Source organism: Hyla sarda, chromosome 8, assembly GCF_029499605.1.
Source record: "Hyla sarda isolate aHylSar1 chromosome 8, aHylSar1.hap1, whole genome shotgun sequence".
Taxonomy (NCBI): domain Eukaryota; kingdom Metazoa; phylum Chordata; class Amphibia; order Anura; family Hylidae; genus Hyla; species Hyla sarda.
The window spans coordinates 196,059,185-196,077,688 of NC_079196.1; the positions used below are offsets into that span (position 1 = coordinate 196,059,185).

At 41.6% G+C, this 18,504-nt stretch overlaps 1 protein-coding gene and 1 non-coding gene across 5 annotated transcripts in view; both read left to right on the plus strand.

The window, feature by feature from the left end:
- MAD1L1 (mitotic arrest deficient 1 like 1) overlaps positions 1–18,504 on the plus strand; it is a 790,601-nt gene that overhangs the window by 168,463 nt on the left and 603,634 nt on the right. The gene's annotated exons all lie outside the window — the stretch shown is intronic.
- LOC130290088 (U2 spliceosomal RNA) lies at positions 3,831–4,020 on the plus strand. Its single transcript, XR_008847505.1, has one exon. It is a non-coding gene; the product is annotated as a U2 spliceosomal RNA (small nuclear RNA).

The following is an 18,504-nucleotide window of genomic DNA, read 5'->3' on the forward strand; positions in this document are numbered from 1 at the left end:
CCTAGACTGCCTAGGCATGCTGGGAGTTGAAGTTCTGTAACATCTGTCACTTCAGATTTAGCAATTTTCATGAGATTTTTGAAAATTGCTGCTCTACTTTGAAGCCCTCTAATTTTATCAAAAAGCAAAAATATGTCCATTTTATGATGCCAACATAAAGTGGACATATTGTATTTGTGAATTAAAATAAAATGTATTGGGAATATCCATTTTCCTTACAAGTAGAGAGCTTCAAAGTTAGAAAAATGCAAAATTTTCTAAATTTTCATGAAATTTGGGGATTTTTCACCAAAAAAGGATGCAAGTTACAATCTCAAAATCAGAATATTCGGTAAAAGCGTTTTCGAGTTATTCATTCACAAAGCGACGGTGGTCAGAATTGCGAAAAAGGGCTCAGTCCTTAAGGTAAAAAGGGCTGCATCCTTAAGGAGTTAAAGAACATGCAAGTGCAAAAAACACAAACTTAAAAAAAAAACACTAAAATCTGTGATAAAAGAGGTAGTATTATATGTGAAAATGTCATCAAGGGTGAATTTAAAAGGGGGGCAGTTTTAATTGTAGAAATATCTGCAGTCCGTTCCATAAACCTGAGTGAGGGGAACTCTGAGATTAATGTTTTGCCACCAGTTGGTTTCAACATTTTTTTATCTAGATTTGTAATTTTCTTCTTCTTAAAAATCTTAACACTTCCACTACTTAGAGCTGGAATAACCGTGGCTGCTGGCACCAGACTTGCCCTCCAACGGGTCCTCAAAAAAGGATAAAAAAATTTTTTTATCAATAAAAATGTAATTAAATAAAAATTTTATTAAAAAATCTCTTTAATCTCTTCAATTGTGATGCCATATGGCCTCCCGACCCTGCTGCGACATCCAGACACCCTGCGGCAGTGATTCTAATAGTGACTTGCATGTATAAGAAACAGTTCATCTGGCACTGCATATGTTAAGCCTGGTTTGGCATTATATAACAGCAAACTGCAAACATGAATAGAATGGAAGTTCGTTTAAGAGACAGGTGGTGCCCACTCCGTTAATGCACAGGTGGTGCCCACTCCGTTAGCGCTTCTAAACAACGGTATATTGAGAAAAAATGCACTCACCACTCTTAGTTATCTTATCTTTCTTTTGCTCTTTATTCAGGTGATATTCACATAGTAAAGTGCACAGTGTAGCAGGACAGGCTGCGGGCGGCAGCGCCAGGAAGTTCCTTAGAACCGGTGGGACAGCTGTTTCGTAGTGCAAGACTACCTCATCAGACCTCTAATAGTGATGCCTGTAATCTGCATGACACCTAAATTTTTTATATAATATTAAATATAATTTAAACAATTGCTATACAACCTACTGACTGTTGACTGGGTGTGTCAGGTGTCACTTGGGATGAAGTGGATAAATAAGTTAACCAATTAATGATGGCAGATGGGTTGCCGATTGAGACACGACCGCTAGCTGATACTGGGAGCTCCGGCCTCTCACTGCGACGTCTGCTGCCACTCACCCCTAATCTGCTGCAACATCTGCCTGATGAATTCAGGCCTCTGCCACTCCTCTGTGCGCATCCTGGCACCACTATGCTTAAAACAGTATTTGTCTACAACACCAGAAGGTGTGTACTTTTGCCTGGCCTTTCACAGTATCTAGGCCTTTGAGGCTTTAACAGGAACAACATAGTACACAACTTAGGCTGCTTTCACACTATAAAATTAATCCGTTTATAAATGTCCATAAATAAAACCCTGAAAATTGGCTGTTAAACGGCTGTTCGAAAATCCCATTATAGTCTATGGGATTTTTACATTATCCGTTTTAACCCGTTATAGCCCGTTATTTTGTGATGGAAGATAGTAACAGAAGAAATAGTGCATTCCAATTTTCAGGGTTTTTTATAATGGACGTTTATAAATGGATTCATTTTATAGTGTGAATGCAGCCTTAGATGTACATATGTGGTATGCACTTATTAGGGATCGACCGATTATCACTTTGGCCAATATTATCGGCTGGTATTCACGATTTTGGACGTTATCGGTATCGGCAATTACCTTGCCGATAATCCGATTATGCCCCGCCTCACCCCCCACCTCCGCACCGTGCCTCACCCCCCACCGCACCGCCCCGGCCAGAGACCGCCTCCGCCGCTGCCCCTTTGCCTCCCCCATTCCCGGTTTTATAATTACCTGTCCCCGAGGCCCGGGGTCTGCGCTATTTCTGGATCCTTTGCGTCCTGTGTTACGCTGTCACAGTCAGTGTGCACAATGACAGCTCAGGAGGACACCGCAGGAGCCAGAAGAAGCCCGGGCCCCGGGAACAGGTAATTATAAAACCGGGGATGAGGGAGGCAATGGGGCAGCGGCGGCGGTCTCTGGCCGGGGCGGTGCGGTGGGCGGTGGTGATAGGACTCAGGACCCCAGGACAGACAGGGGGAGAAAAGCGGGTGGCAGCAGCGGTCTCTGGCACCGCAAAAGCTGCTGCAGTTAATTGATTTAAAGCTCCCAGGGTGTTAGGGATAAATAGCCGTTAACTTATACCAGAATATCGGTGTAAGTTATCGACTATCGGCCCTAAAAAAACGATATCGGTCGATCCCTAGCACTTATGATGGGAGGACAATGCGCTCCAGTACGCTTAAAAAAGTATTTGTGTACAACACTAGCAGTACACTCCAGTGCTGCAGAACACAGTTGCTGTGTACTACACCCAAAATTGCACTTACTCTCTCTATATCACTCCCTTCCCTATCAGTGCTTTAGGCAGGATTTGTGCTTGAGCTGAATTGCTGCTTTTCTGTGCAACACGCTGCTCTGTCCCTCTCTGTAACAGAACGCTGATGTGACTAGGAGGTGAATCACTACTGGAAAAGGGCTTTTCTGGCCAACACACAGCACTGTCTGTCCCTATCTAACACTCTGCAATGAAAGGCTGAAGTGACTGGCCGCAATATGGCTGCCGATTATATAGGGCTGTGACATCACAGGGGTGACTGGCTGCTGATAGGCTGCATGTGATTCAGGGTGATCCCACCTGCCCTTGTTCCCACCTTCCCAGGATTCCTTGCCCCATGTCCTCACATGTTTATCTGCCATTTTAGATGCCCTGGAGCCTGGACTATACTAAATGGAATTTAATGAAGTGATTCGCGCAATCGAATCTCGGCGATATTCGCATTCATTGCAAATTGATTTTTTTCTGAAATTCGTAATGAATTCGGATTTTTCAGATTTGATTCGCCCATCTCTAATTATTACTAATGTCTTCATAAATGGAATGTATCAATTGTACCCAGTAAAGTGCCCCTGGATTTTTAGATCAGCCCAGAACATGGTAACAGCCAGAATCTGAGTTCTCTAGATGTATGGGATTGGCTAAAGGTCCTAGATATGCATGGTTTAGGCAAGCATATTGTCTCTTCTCCAGAAGGAAGAAAACATTCTTTATTATGCTACCTTTATAGGGAACATGGTATTATCTGAGTGCTACATTAAGGGGTTTACACCTTAAGTAGCCAGGTGCGTGAACCATGTTTCTTTCTTTCCAAGAAGATTCTGGTTTGTCTAAAATCCCTACTCATGTTTCAAGGCTTTTTATTAGGTCAGACATTGACCTATTAGCTACATATAGGTGGCACTAGAAAGGTAGTTTTTTCCTTCTGGAGAATACCTTTTTCTCATGGAGCATTGCCTGTTCTATAGGTCTTCCAATGCCCACTTTGTGACCTCCCCAGGTAAAAGTAATATCCCTAAGAGCTAGGTATAGATAGTTAAGTAAACTTATAAAACCTTATAGAAATTTCTTAAAAACCTTTCAATTATGCAGCAGTTCATCTCATCCCTCGCTTCTCGGCCTTTTGGCTAAGATCAACTTTAGTATCTGTTCTTATCAGTTCATGCTGGTGGCCTGAAATGCTGGTATTGGGCTGGTGGGGATGGGTGCTACATGGAGGTGACAGGTGTACCAGGGCTTTCTGGGACTGATTCTGAGGAATCAGCTCGATGGCTGCCCCGAGGTGATGAAACACACTGGGTGTACTGGCTCACTGAGTGGAAGCACTGGAACCATGAACTCTTCACCTTGTGGCACTTACCTCTTGATTCCCGGCCTTCTGGTTAGGATCAGAGACATTTTTATAGATCCAGCTGGATGTCCGGGCAGTATACCTGTACACATTCATTTATTTATCTTTTGTCATTGTGTCACTTTTTGCGTGTTGTGTGTTCACAGGATTGTTAGGATGTGGTAGCCCTTCTGGGTGTCCCTCCTGGCGGTCTAGGGGAGGTGTGTGTGTGACCATCAGGTTCCACACCTCCCTGCACAAACCCCGGGTACTCCAGCATGGGCAGGGTTCCAACCGTTTACGGCTCTGCAGGCAGATACCTTGGCTAACGCCACAGGGGATTCCAGGAGCACAGATAAATAAATCATCTCATCCATTATTGATGCCAAGTAGACAGATTTTTGTATTTGAGAGCTTGTTTTTAACATCACGGTGAAAATTAATTTTATTTTTTATTTATTTATATAGCGCCTGCAGACTCCGCAGCGCTTGAAAATCCCTTGTAAAGATGGCAACATTTATAACAATAGTGAAACCTCTCCAAAAGACTACCATTTAAGAAGTCTACCCCCTTATGCAGAACAGATTTTACACGATAAATTTCCAGTCTACCATACTTTGTGCATAGTGACCATTTTCTTTGAGAAGAAAAGACCTTTTCTAGAAGACCACTTTTCTATGCATTTTTAGGTGGACTTCTAAAGGTGCTTTCACATGCTATTACTAGCAGCGAGTTTCACGCTGTGGGAATCCTGTTGCGAGTTAAGCAACCATTGATTTGATTTGGGTCCACAGATAGTCCGCAATAGTGTCAGATTTGCGAACTGTTCACGGACCCATTCAAATGAATGGTAGCGTAACTCGCAGCTGGTTTTCCACAGCTGGAAACCTGCTGCTAGTTACTAGCGTGTGAATGCACCCTAAAAGAGGTTTCACTGTGTATATAATGTCCTCTAATAGGGATTACATGTGGGGGTCCAGGTTTTCTTTTGTCGTATGTTGTATGCCAATGTTTCCCAACCAGGGTGCCATCATCTGGCGAAAAACTACAATTCCCAGCATTCCCGGACATTCGAAGGCTGGGAGTTGTAGTATTGCAACAGCTGGAGGCACCCTGGTTATGAAACACTGTTGTATGCAATACTTAATGTAAGGAAAAGCCAATGCTAACTTTCAAGCCTTCGCTGGAAATTTGCACTGTCTTGCCCCGTATCGACTGGGTTAATTTGATTGGCACAGCTTATTGAAAAGCATGCCCTGCTGTACGCTGGCATATCCAGCCTGCTATTGTGCGACGCAGTGGTGGCCCACATCAGCAGCCTCGCTAGCGAGTGATTTGTGTCCTCTGGAAACTGCTACAGAAGGTTTAATGACAGAGGCCATTTGTGGTGTTAAGTAGTCGGCCCGAGTCAGCAGCCAAGCCCGCTCTATTATATCTTACATCAACCCAGTGGGCATCCTGCATTAACACGAGAACAGGCTCTTCATGCTGTCTATGGCTGGCTCTATTATTATAACAGATGAAAAAAAATTCTATGTCCACTTATTATAATTGCCAATGCCGAAATGATGTGCGGCGACCAGTACCTGGTGCTGAGAGTGTTAAACCTTCATTCACCAACACCCCCCACCCACCCACCTTGGAGCCTGAATTAAATAGCTTAGTGCAAGGTGGCATATTCTGAGCTCTTATTTGTAAGGTACAGAGAAAGACAAGCGGACCTGAGCACCGTCAAATGCTTTGTGACTTCGTAATTTGCTGCATAATAACCACCGCGCCACCTTTTGTGGTTCTCGTTTTAAGTGTCTAACAGTCTGTGTCAACCATCTGTTCTCACTTCACCCAAGATCCTCAATGTTTTCCGCCTGATGTGTCTTAAATTTTCACGGCACCTCTTCAATTAAAACGAAAACCTTTCCTCGCTCAGTCTGTTTATATGCAAAGGCAAAAAAAATTAAAATAAAAGAAATGTTTATCTACATAAAACTCCCTGGAGGGCGAAGGGGGACTTTTAAATACGCTATGAAATTTCACACTGTTTTAATGTGTTCTACCTCTGGGTCTCTATTATGGTTTACTCACCGACTAAATACCAATATGAAATGTCTCTGTGTTTACCACTTGAAGGTAAATGGCATCAATTTTTGATGTTCTGTCTGCATATTTTCTTATATAATGTTCATGCATTGAAAATGATTAGCTTTTACATTTTTTTGCTGGGGGGGGAGGGTTAACGGCTTTTGGCCAGATTATTAATCTTCATATCTATACGTACATTATATCTATATATACTAGAAACTAAGAAATCATAAAGCCCCATTGCAAAACATAGACTCCCTCCTGCTGGGAGTGCCACCAAATTTTCTGTTCTTCTCCTTTTTTTTTTTTTTCTTAATATATAAAATTAAATTAAGAGGGCTATCATTTGTATGTGCTATATCTTCCTTTATGACCATGTGAAAGGGAAGCAGGCGATTTGGAACACTGCGAGTAAAAAATACAGCTCCCACCTCTCTAAAGCTATATTATCAACTTTTAGGAACTCAGGGTGTAATAGCCCATCTCTTTCCCTTTAGAGGAAACAAATAAAGTTTCAAATCGCAATTTAACTTGAGAAAAAACGGACTTGGTCGCACATCCACAACATGCACCTTGATCTAATGCTTCTCAGCAATATTTATTAAACAAACTGGTCGTTAGTGTACTTTATGATCATGAAGTGCAAGACCACAAACCAGGTAATGGCCACCTGTAGTGGGTCCCTAGCATCCTTAGCATAAAATGGCACAGCACTGAGTGGCAACAACCACTGCCCCAACACCAGTGCCCACAGGGGGAACGACCCAAATGGCAGAGCAGCCCCAATGCCACTCAAACCTTTCCCTGTGCCGCACCACCCCACATACACAGGCTGCAATGGACGCCAATCAGCACCGCACGGGGCAGCAATGGACGCCAATCAGCACCGCACCAGGGGGAACGGATGTAAAAAGCTCACTCACCATGTGCTCCCAGTATGAGACTGTGGGGGGCTGCCAGGAGGAGTAGGGCGCAAATAAGGTTTCAAATCAACTGGTGCTGAAAAGTTATACAGATTTGTAAATTATTCCGATTAAAAAAATCTTAATTCTTAATTCTAGGACTTTGCTGCTGTATGCTAAAGAGAAAGTTGTATAGTGCTTTACAGTCTGACCACAGTGCTCTCTGCTGCCACCTTTGTCAGCGTCAGAAACTGTCCACAGCAGGAGTAAATCCCCATAGCAAGCCTCTCCTGCTTTGGACAGTTCCTTGCACAGACAGAGGTGGCATCAGAGAGAACTGTGGTCAGACCGGAAATATGGGTTATCCCTAGTCACAAGGGTGGGCAAAAAAAGCACAGGCCTCCAGCTGCTCCACATACGTGGCGCGACTAAGAGCCAGATTAGGCTCGAAACGCGTCGGTTGCCTTTTTGTGTTTTATGACCATGGATATCTAATGGAATAAAAGTCAAGTTTTATACATTTTTCCTTTCACGTATGTGAAGCAGCTTGAGGCCTGTGCTTTTTTGCCCACCCTTTTGTCTACTGGATTCCGGGACCCGGCCCGCTGTTTGCCTGCCCTGCTCTCCGCACCATATGGGACTTCTGTTCATTCGGTACTGCACAGTGGTGAGCTGAATTTGTTTTCCCCCTTCTTTTTTTCTTACACAGACGTCTATGTGCGCTGCAGTGCGGTGCCATGCAGTACAATTGTATGCCATAAAATAATTCTAATGTGGAAGAGAACCTCTGTAATGCATGGTTCAATGGTAGAGATGAGCGAATTTACAGTAAATTCGATTCGTCACGAACTTCTCGACTCGGCAGTTGATGACTTATCCTGCATAAATTAGTTCAGCTTTCAGGTGCTCCCGTGGGCTGGAAAAGGTGGATGCAGTCCTAGGAGACTCTTTCCTAGGACTGTATCCACCTTTTCCAGCCCACCGGAGCACCTGAAAGCTGAACTAATTAATGCAGGATAAGTCATCAACTGCCGAGCCGAGAAGTTCGTGACGAATCGAATTTACTGTAAATTCCCTCATCTCTATTCAATGGAGAATAACTATGCACATCTTTATATAAATTCATAGACCCACAGCAATCTGTAAGAATTTTATTACAGTTGCAGATGTGATACTACAATGTAGCCATGTGCAGAAGACTATAGAGCAGTGGTCTTCAACCTGCGGACCTCCAGATGTTGCAAAACTACAACTCCCAGCATGCCCGGACAGCCAACGGCTGTCCGGACATGCTGGGAGTTGTAGTTTTGCAACATCTGGAGGTCCGCAGGTTGAAGACCACTGCTATAGAGGAAAATAAAATCTAAAATGAAGGTTGCAGCTTTGCATTTCCTCTAGGTTAGTGATGGCTATGACCACACTAGGAGTTAAAACACATGACTAAACCTTGTGGAACTTTGTGTCCTTCTAAAAAAGAATGATATAAGTGGCCCATAGCTTTCTTTCTACAGTCTTATAAAAGCTTCCCTCTGTTTGCCTATCTCTAAGAAGCGGAAGCTTTCATGCTGACCTCCGTTCTTTCTCCATCTGGCTGTCTTGGCAGCATGGTTCCCTTTTAACCTTCTTAACTGCTGATGTCTGGTCATCCTCTTCCACAAGGTTCCTCAAGACTTAAAGAAGAAATTTTACGTCCTTGACCCAAAAAAATAAAAAATAAAAAAATTCTCAAAGTGCAGGAACATGTATGCCTGCTCTAGGGTTAATATACCCTCTGCCAAGCTGTGCCTGGCACTGAAAGGACAGTCAGAGACTTATAGAGGTAGAAGAAGCCTCTCTGTCCAGCAGCTGACATGTGGTTTTCTTTTTCTTCGCCCTTTGCCTCTCTTTTAACCTCCTATTCCATAAATCATAATTACAGCACATTATCTCCCCTGCTTCTCCTGTTGAGACAGGTGTTAGCTGCTATTTAAGAATTGCAGGATAAGGGAAACCAGCGTTTTAGTCTATTGTAAATTGTCTACTTTATTCAAAGCGAGGTGGAAGACAGAGGAGACTGCTTATTTTACTGGACTGTCAGGCTTCTGAATGTTGTCCTGCAACTTTTTTACATAGCTAAAAATTATAGAAAACCATAGAAATAAAACTTTTTATTCACGTTGTTAAAGGGGCACTCCTGTGGAATTTTTTTTTTTAAATCAACTGGTGGCAGAAAGTTAAACAGATTTGTAAATGACTTCTATTTAAAAATCGTAATCCTTCCAGTACTTTTTCGGGGCTGTATACTACAGAGGAAATACTTATCATTTTAGATTTCTCTGATGTCATGACCACAGTGCTCTCTACTGACCTCTGCTGTCAATTTTAAGAACAGGAGAAAATCCTCATAGCAAACATATGCTGCTCCGGACAGTACCTAAAATAGACAGCGGAGGTCAGCAGAGAGCACTTTGGTCATGACATCAGAAAAATCTAAAAAGATAAGCATTTCCTCTGTAGTATATAGCCCCTAAAAAGTACTGGAAGGATTAAGATTTTTAAATGGAAGTCATTTACAAATCGGTTTAACTTTCTGGCACCAGTTGATTTAAAAAAAAAAAAAAAAATTCCACCGTAGTACCCCTTTAAGCAGCCTGTGCTTAGCTTTGCATGGATCCAAGAACCAGTTCTGTACTTTATTCAAGGGCAAATGAATACATAACAGATTCATTAGCTAATTCTTATGGACCTACTTCCCAGACTTTGTAGTTTCATTACTGGAACATCCTACGTTCAACATATCTTTTCTGTCTGACCACAGTGCTCTCACCGACACCTCTGTCCATGTCGGGAACTGTCCAGAGCAGGAACAAATCCCCATCGCAAAATCTATCCTGCTCAGGAAAGTTCCTGATACGGACAGAGGTGTCAGCAGAGAGCATTGTGGTCAGATAGAAAAGAAATTTAAAAGGAAAAGAACTTCCTCTGTAGTATACAGCAGCTGATAAGTAGTGGAAGGATTAAGATTTTTGAATAGAAGTAATTTACAAATATGTTTAACTTTTTTGGCACCAGTTCATTTAAAAAGAGAAAAAAAGTTTTCCACATGACCCCCAACCAGTGACTGTACAGACAATCAAATGGGATTTTATTATAATTCATATGGTTGTACAAAAACATGCCGGGAATTTTACGCTTGATAAGGGTAAAGTCGTCCAAACCCACCTTTTTTGGCAGTTTTGCCTGATTGTTCAAAGTGTTTGATGGTCTCCTTAGGCCATGTTCGCACGTTGGAATTTCTGTGCCGGATTCCACATTCAAAATCGGCATGGAGATTCTGCTGTAGCAGATTCCTGTTTAATTCAACATGATTCTGTTATGCTGTGCACACGGTGGAATTTCAGTGCCAGGTATGGTCGGCACGGAAATTCAGTTTTCCGTGTCCGCAGAAAGAATGAACTTGTTCATTCTTACTGCGGACTCCACACAGAATGCACAGGTGAATTCCTGTGCGGTCCTAGAGCTGGCACCTGCAGTTTGCGGAATGTTTGCAGGGAGATTCTCTGTACGGACACTCCTCAGTGTGAACATAGCCTAACTCTCTACTGACAGATGTCGATGGAAGGGTCAGGTGTGTTGGTTTTCTACTACCTTACTCTGTTTATGAAGGTATTTGTCAATGCCATAGCCATCTGCAGCTTACCCCTCCTCTTTCCAACCCCCCTCCCATAGAGGAAACATGAAAGTTTGGATGGATTTTCTTCATAGAGTTCAATGATAAAACATAATAATAAAAAAAAAAAAGCTAAAAATAATAAAATTTGCAATAAATATATATTTAGCAAATTATGCCACAGATTACCTCTGAATCTACAATTGCAAAACGATTTTCTTTATTTTTTTACATAATCTACAGGAAAATGCGCAGTGACAAATCCACATGTCAAACGCCATGATTTGCTTTTAAATTCATTCTGTGCTAACTTCAACTAACAAAAATTAGGAGTTCTAAATGTTCTGTTTTTTCCCCCCCATATGAAGCGTGTTGTCTGTGTTGAGTCAGCCCTTTAACTCCAGTACATGTTCTGCATGGGATCACAGATCGTACGAATCACAGTAGGTAATAGAATATGGACTGACTCAGACTATCTGCTGTTCTGTATCCACATGGTGCACCAGAGCATAAATGGCACATTGGTTGTGTTTGTCTTTTTTTTTTTCGTCTGTCTTCCATGTCAGATGAATCTCCAGATTTATGTTTAGTTGGGAACAGTCCATGTGGCTCTTCTGGGACAGCCTTGTTGCTGTAAATGCTTCTGAGGGATGTTTATACCCCACATATTCATTAAAACAAGATTTGGATCATTTGATCAAACAAGCACCGTAGTCTATGCGCTTTTTTGTTTATTTGTGAATTTCCTACATTAAGGGTGAGGCTAACAAAAACACTTGACAGCTGCTGCAAACACTGAACACCTGTCCCAGCCTTATGCTCTGTGAATAGTGGCCAACCCAATGTTGGGACACTTTATCTGGATGGAAGATTAGAAAATCTGCATCAATCATTCTGTGTAAACAGAGTTCTGAATATTACCGATTAATTTGTCTATAACAGTCACCATAATGCTTATGGAGTCAAGAAATCTGCAGTTATCCCTGGGCCTTTTTGTTCATTTTCCTTTTGAAAATGAACTATAAGGGAAAAGTCACACGTGGTGGATTTAACCTGAATGTGTTAAATTTACAGCAAGTGGACGAAATTTTACTGGCCATCCACATGTTGCACACTTTTTTTGACTCCAAAATTGACCTACGGAGAAGATTTTAAACTCTACATCCTATTATTTCCTGTTATGAATTTTGAAAGTAGATTTCGCCTCTTTGATGTAGCATAAGTGTTACACATGTGGATTGTGGCTGTGGCATCGCAACATGTGGATCTACATAACTACATAGTCGATAAGGTTGAAAAAAGACAAATCCATCAAGTCCAACTTTTAAACCTACCGTCTGATCCAAAGCAAGGGGAAAAAAAACATCCTATGATGCAGACTACAATTTACCCAGACCAGAGGTAAAATTCAGAATAAATCCATCAGATCAAAGTCCCATCTAAAGAAATCTAGTACCTATATTTGTCGCATTACATTTTATCAGAAAGTCATCCAGGGCCTTATTGAACTTGTTCATTGAATCGGCCATCATGACATCAGGTGACAGAGTTCCATAGTTTTACTGCTCTTACAGTGAAGAATCTCTGTGATGATGGTGAAACCTTCTTTCCTCTAGACGTACCAGATGCCACCTTGTCATGGCTGCTGCCCTAGGTGCAAAAAGATCTCTGTACTGTCCATTCATATATGTGTACACTGTGATCAAATTGCCCCAAAGACATATTTTCTCCAAAGTAAATAATCCCAAGCTTGATAACCTGTCTTGGCCCTGCAGTCCACCCATTTCCATTAACCACTCTCGTTCTCCAGTTCAGCTAGGTTATTCTGATAAAGAGGAGCCCCAAACTGTACACCATATTCCATATGTGGTCTGACTAATGATTGATACAAACTCAATGTTCTTGCCTCTATGCATCCCTTTAATTTATTTTCCTTGGCAGCAGCTCTCTGGCACAGGTCACCAAAGTTGAGTTTTATCGTCCACCAATTTGTCTAGTGTTTTTCAGTAGCAGTTTTACCCAGTGCTTTACTATTTAGATAACCTTATATTGTCAAGGAGGTCTGTAACGTCACCCCAAACTCCAAATGGACCTAAGTCCCAGCAACGCACCCTATGTGTGACAATCACAATGTAAATGAGCATAAATACTTGATTTAGTTTCTTGGATTTGTGAATGGAGCCTCTGCCTGGTATAGCATTTTTGGCTAATTTAATTGTTTTAGACTGAACTGCACTTGTACCAGGCACAGTTGCTATGTCTGTGTAAACACTAAAGGGGCCACTTATTAGCCAGATCGTGGCCATCTTAAGGGTCGGACCCTGCAATCAATGTTTAAGTCCTTAAAACCCATAACAATTTGGACATGAAGAGGTAAATGGAAGCTAAGAGGTGAATTTCAGTTCAGATGCAGAATAGTTTTGCTCCTCGGTTTTCTTTGTGTCCTTCAGTTTTCTCATCACATGCTTCTTCTGGTGAGAACAGCTACAATTAAGAATGAGAGATTGATCTCGCATGAAAGATCCACCTGGGAGGCTCATGAAAGGAATTGAAGTTTGGGCAGAAGGTTCAGTGGATTAGGCTGTCTCTCTCCCTCCTTATTTTCTGTAGTTTATCTGACGAAGGATTTATCTGGAGTTTAAACTAGGTTATTGGAATGATGTCTTTACTTTTATTTAAGTTATGTATTAAAGGGAAAAGGCTTCTTAGCATGCAGGTTTCGCAGCCCATATGGCATTGGCACATTTTTAACAATGAGCGTCCTTGTGAATAAGCAATGTGGTGATACTTAAAAATCTTTGGGCAGATTTAGTCTAAAGATTCATTCAATTTATTTAAGATTTTACAGGTATAGAAAAGCATTACTGCTTTCTACTACATTCCACTCCTCACCATGTCTGGTAAGGCTGTAAAGTTGCATTGAAATGAATTTGGCTGAATTACAATACCACATATCACCTGAAGACAAGTGTGGCACTGTTTGTGGAAGATCTACAAGCATCCATTTTTGTGTTATCCTGTTTAACCTCTTTATGGGTGCTTTCACACGCTGGTAACTCGCAGCCGGTTTCCCGCTGAAGGAAACCCACTATGAATTGTATCGTAACTTGCAAATCCATTCTCAATTCTCATTCATGTTTAAAATGTGAATTTTGTTGCAGACTAACTGCAGATTTCACTGCTGCTACATCGGAAGGGGAGAAACCTGCTGTAAAAATATGCAACTAAAGTTAATAGTTAAAAATTCTCCCCACCGTTACATTTCTATGCAGAAAACTTATACGGCGTGTGAATTACATTTGTAAACCTCATCTTCTTGCCCACTACTGTATTTGGGAACAAACCCATAAGTTAAATTTATTGTCAGAGCCGGACAGATCTGAACAGCCAGGTAGACATTGGCCCCTTAAATTTGCTACTGTGACATACATTTGGGTTCTTTTGGTTTGAAGTTTTTTTTTGTCTAGCTTTAGAGTTCTTGTACTGATAAGATGGCTAAACATTCTTAATTATAGTGATGACACTTACATCAAGACAAATGGCATCAACACAGTTGTATAGGCTCCTATGATGACCAAACAAGAGATTTAACAAAGATATAAAGGGGTATCAACCAAAAAGAAATTGAGGTGTAGAGACATTAAATGATAGATAATTCGAGAGGTTAAATACTTGGTCTATGAGAACAGGCTCACTCTCCCTGATCTACTCTTCCTTAAACCGACCACCACCTGACGGTAAACTGCCTTTCATGACACAGTGGGAGGAGGACATTGGGGAATCACTCACTACTCAAGAGTGGCACTCCTGCTGTGAGACTCTCAGTAGGGGGGGTTGGCAAGTCTCTCTGGTGGAAACCTCACTCAAACTATTGCATAGAACTTACTACGTTCCCACTAGACTGAATGCCATCTACCCGGAAGTCTCCCCATTGTGTTTCAGGGGATGTGGAGAGAGGGGATCCATGTACCATATATGGTGGTCTTGCCCACACGTCGCCCTCATGTGGCAACAGGTGGTTGATCTTATTTCAACAATCACGGATAGGGAATGCCCCCTATGTCCCAAGATATGCCTTTTAGGTTCAAAACCGGCGGGCTTTAATAATCCCACCTTTCGCTTGGCACAACTTATACTTCTTGCAGCGCGAATCCATATTGCAGCACAGTGGCGCTCTACGACCCTATCTCTTAATATGATTATCACCAGAATCAATAACATACTCCTCTCGGAAAAATTGAACGCTATCAGAGCTGATACTATGGATAGCTTCCTAAAGGTCTGGGACCCTTGGATCTCCTCTTCTCACGCTCCTGACATTTCTTATTATTTAACGATATAATAGTCAGATGCTTACCTGCTGTTCTACTGTCCATATTGTTTGACTCGTGAAGTGTGAACCCTGACTGGCTTACCTGGATACCCCTTGACGTCTCTGTATTCCCACCCCTATCCTACCCTGTTCCCCTTGTACATTTTCATGTTAGCGAATGTCGGTCTTCTCTCTTCCATTCATACTGCTGGATTGAGGAAAGATCGCATTGACTACATTGTATTACATGATGTGTTATTGTTGTTGGCAATCATAGCCCTTTATACGATTGTTGATATTGTACTGTCTTTTTATTCATTGCTACCAATAAATTTCTCATTTTGACACTAAATACTTGGTCTATTGGCATGTATGTAATAAGCTCCACCTTTCCAGTTAATGTCACTGCGGTTTATATCACCATTTTTTTCTAGACCGATCTCTATTTTAATTTTTTTTAGTCAAATAAACAAATATTAGAATTAAATTTAAAAAAAATGAGGGATCAGTTTTGTTCATAAATTAAATGATTCCCTAACATTCTCTCTTTTGCGTGTAACATGAAAGGAGCTGAATAAGCACAAATTGCCTCTTTCCGCCGGCCCGTCCATAACCCCTGCCTTTTTAAAGGTCAGTCGTGTTGCAGCTAGTTTTTTTAAAGTTCAGCTACACATAAACTACTCCCCGAGTGACATTTCTCAAGTTATGTCAACTCATAGAAAAACCTTGGGCAACTAGAGCGATAAAATTGGATGCAGGTTCTGTTTTTAAGGTTGCGTTTTGTTCTTTTGTTTCCTCTAATAACATCTTACTCGAAACTATTTTGTCCAAAGAGCAGAGTGCACTTTTTATTTCAACTTTACAATTATCCACTTACAAATCGTATGTGATTGGGCCTATAGAAGTTGTCTCCGGTTGAGTCGTGATGGTAAAAGTTACAGAAGTCCAATATAGATTATTTCCTGAATGAATAGCAGAGCATCTGCACAATGCAGACATGTCAAAACCTTTTTTGGTAGTTCACATAAAGTTACTATTAGTAATGTTATTAGTATTTTTGTTGCTAACTTGTAACTTTGGACAAAAATCTTTATTAGCCGCTTGGCATTCTGCCCTGGAAAAAAAAACAATTTCCTGTAAAACACTGAGGACATTCTTCTGTTTTTCATAGGAGGCCTTAATAATACTGCAATATAGATAACTAATAATACTCTATAGGTATTATGTAATATTAATTTAAGCAGCTCCTTAATGCTGCTCCTTGAATTATATATAGTTCAATGTGCTTGCAAGAACCACATGGACCCGTTGCAGTAACTCCACATTTCCATCAGTTTGAGCACATTTATTCATCATGCGTTCTTTCAGGTGATTTATATCTGTGGTTTTTGTTGAGTGCTCCTTCTTCTTTAGCACAGCCCAGAAAAACAAAGTCAAGGAGATGAAGGTCTGGTGAGCAAGGAGACCATTCCACATGACCATGTTTTCCATTCCAGTTAGAGAAGTTGTCATTAATCAAATCTCTGATCACCTTGGCATAATGGGCAGCGGCTCCATACTGTTGGAACCACTCAAGGAGTCCTTCACCAAGCATTTCAATTTAGGGCATTAGTTCTCAATATGGTGAGGTATGTCTCACCAATTACATGATCATCAAAGGAAAACGGTCCCAACACATGAGCTTCCCACAAGCCACACCACACCATGTGGCATGTTTGGAATAGTCCATCCGTTGGGCATTATTTGGTAACCCGCATTGAAGATTATATGTTAATCTCACCATGCACGTAAAACAAAGTTTTGTCACACACAGTCTGAACAACACACAGTCTTTGGTGAAATGAAGTTATAGTTAGTGATATTTCCTATATGTCCAGACCTTAGAGACAACCTGTACAATGGGTAAGCATTAGCTGTGAGTAGTTTGAGCCAGCTGAGCAGTGGGGGTGCTGAGTGTTTTGCTGATAAATGATTGAAGGTTTATCCTGTGGATAGGCCACCAATCAACTTTGCCCAAAAAAACTCCTTTAAGTATATTGGTCATCACACACACCTTCTAAGTGCACCCCACAGCATGTATATTTTTGCCAAACATCAACTATTAAGAATCCTTAAGAGTCAGAAAATGGGCAAAAATATCAGGGCCACTTCTGATCCTGTGACTTGCCTGCAGACTATCGTGATCTAGAGAGCGAGTTGCTGGAAGCCCCCGATGTTTTTGCCCATATCCTGCTGCTGAGAGCATAATTAGAGGTATCTTTCAAAGGGGTACTCTGCGCCTAGACATCTTATCTAGGGGGCAAAGCCATGACATCACGATACTCTGCCCCCTGCATCACCCGTCATCACCCACAGAGCGATCCTTGCTCTGTGCAGCTGAGAATCGGGGATGCTGTGGGGAGATCACGGGGGTCCCCAGCGGCGGGACCCCCACGATCAGACATCTTATCCCCTATCCTTTGGATAGGGGATAAGATGTCTAGGGGCGGAGTACCCCTTTAAAGAGTTCTACCTCTGAATCTTCCTCATGTAACACAGTGGGTTGTCTGCATCCTGTAGAGAACTGCTTTGTTAACCCTACCCTTGTATCAGTAAGTACGTCATGGAGATACACTAACATTTCAGCACTATCTGCACCCTTTTTTGTGGTGACCACTTCTTGACATCTAATTGTTCTCATAGTAGTTAACTCAATAATGTTGGAATATTACGGACAAAGACATCCCTTCTAGGTCCCCCAATGGTTTCCGTTTTACTGTAGCTCACTTTGCATGTTTCTTTCAATCATACTTTTGCACTTCTATTTTCCGTCAATTCCTCCCCACTCCTTCACATTGTCAGGCAAACCACCTCCAGCTTCTTCGGTAGAACCTTTTATTCCAATGCTTCTTATCAGCAATATTTCACAGAGGAACAGCAGCATTACCCTGTGTAAAAATATATTTCGCTGGCAGGGGAAAATGCATTCTGCTCAAAGAATAGGAAGCGTGCACCACCATAAAATGTTCATTTCATGCCGGGAACAGTAATGCAGCTTTTGGAAATGACGTCTGTTTGTGAAAGGTCAATTTGAAGCAATGCTGGTTGTCGCAAAGCGGCATTAAACCTTAGAATCAGTGAAATATTTTTAATTCATTAATTTAGGATGCTGTTACCCCCTTAGTTGGATTACAATGTAAAACTTCCTCCAACTTAACAACGGGATTCAGAGGCGCTGGACACAAAGAACTGCAAGGGATCTCAAGTTTAAACATCCATGATGCATCATGGGTGATTAAACTTCAGATCCCTTTCAGTTCTTTGTGTCCAGCGCATCTGAATCCCGTCGTTAAGTTGGAGGAAGTTTTACATTGTGGTCAAGATTTGACGTGGAGCGGCTGCAGGCATTTACATTATAATCTCTGTTCCAGGGTTACACTTGGGGGAGTGTAACTTTATGTGGTAAGCGCCACCTTTACTTTACACCTGTTCTTGTTATAACGTTATCACACCACGGATCGCTGTCTGT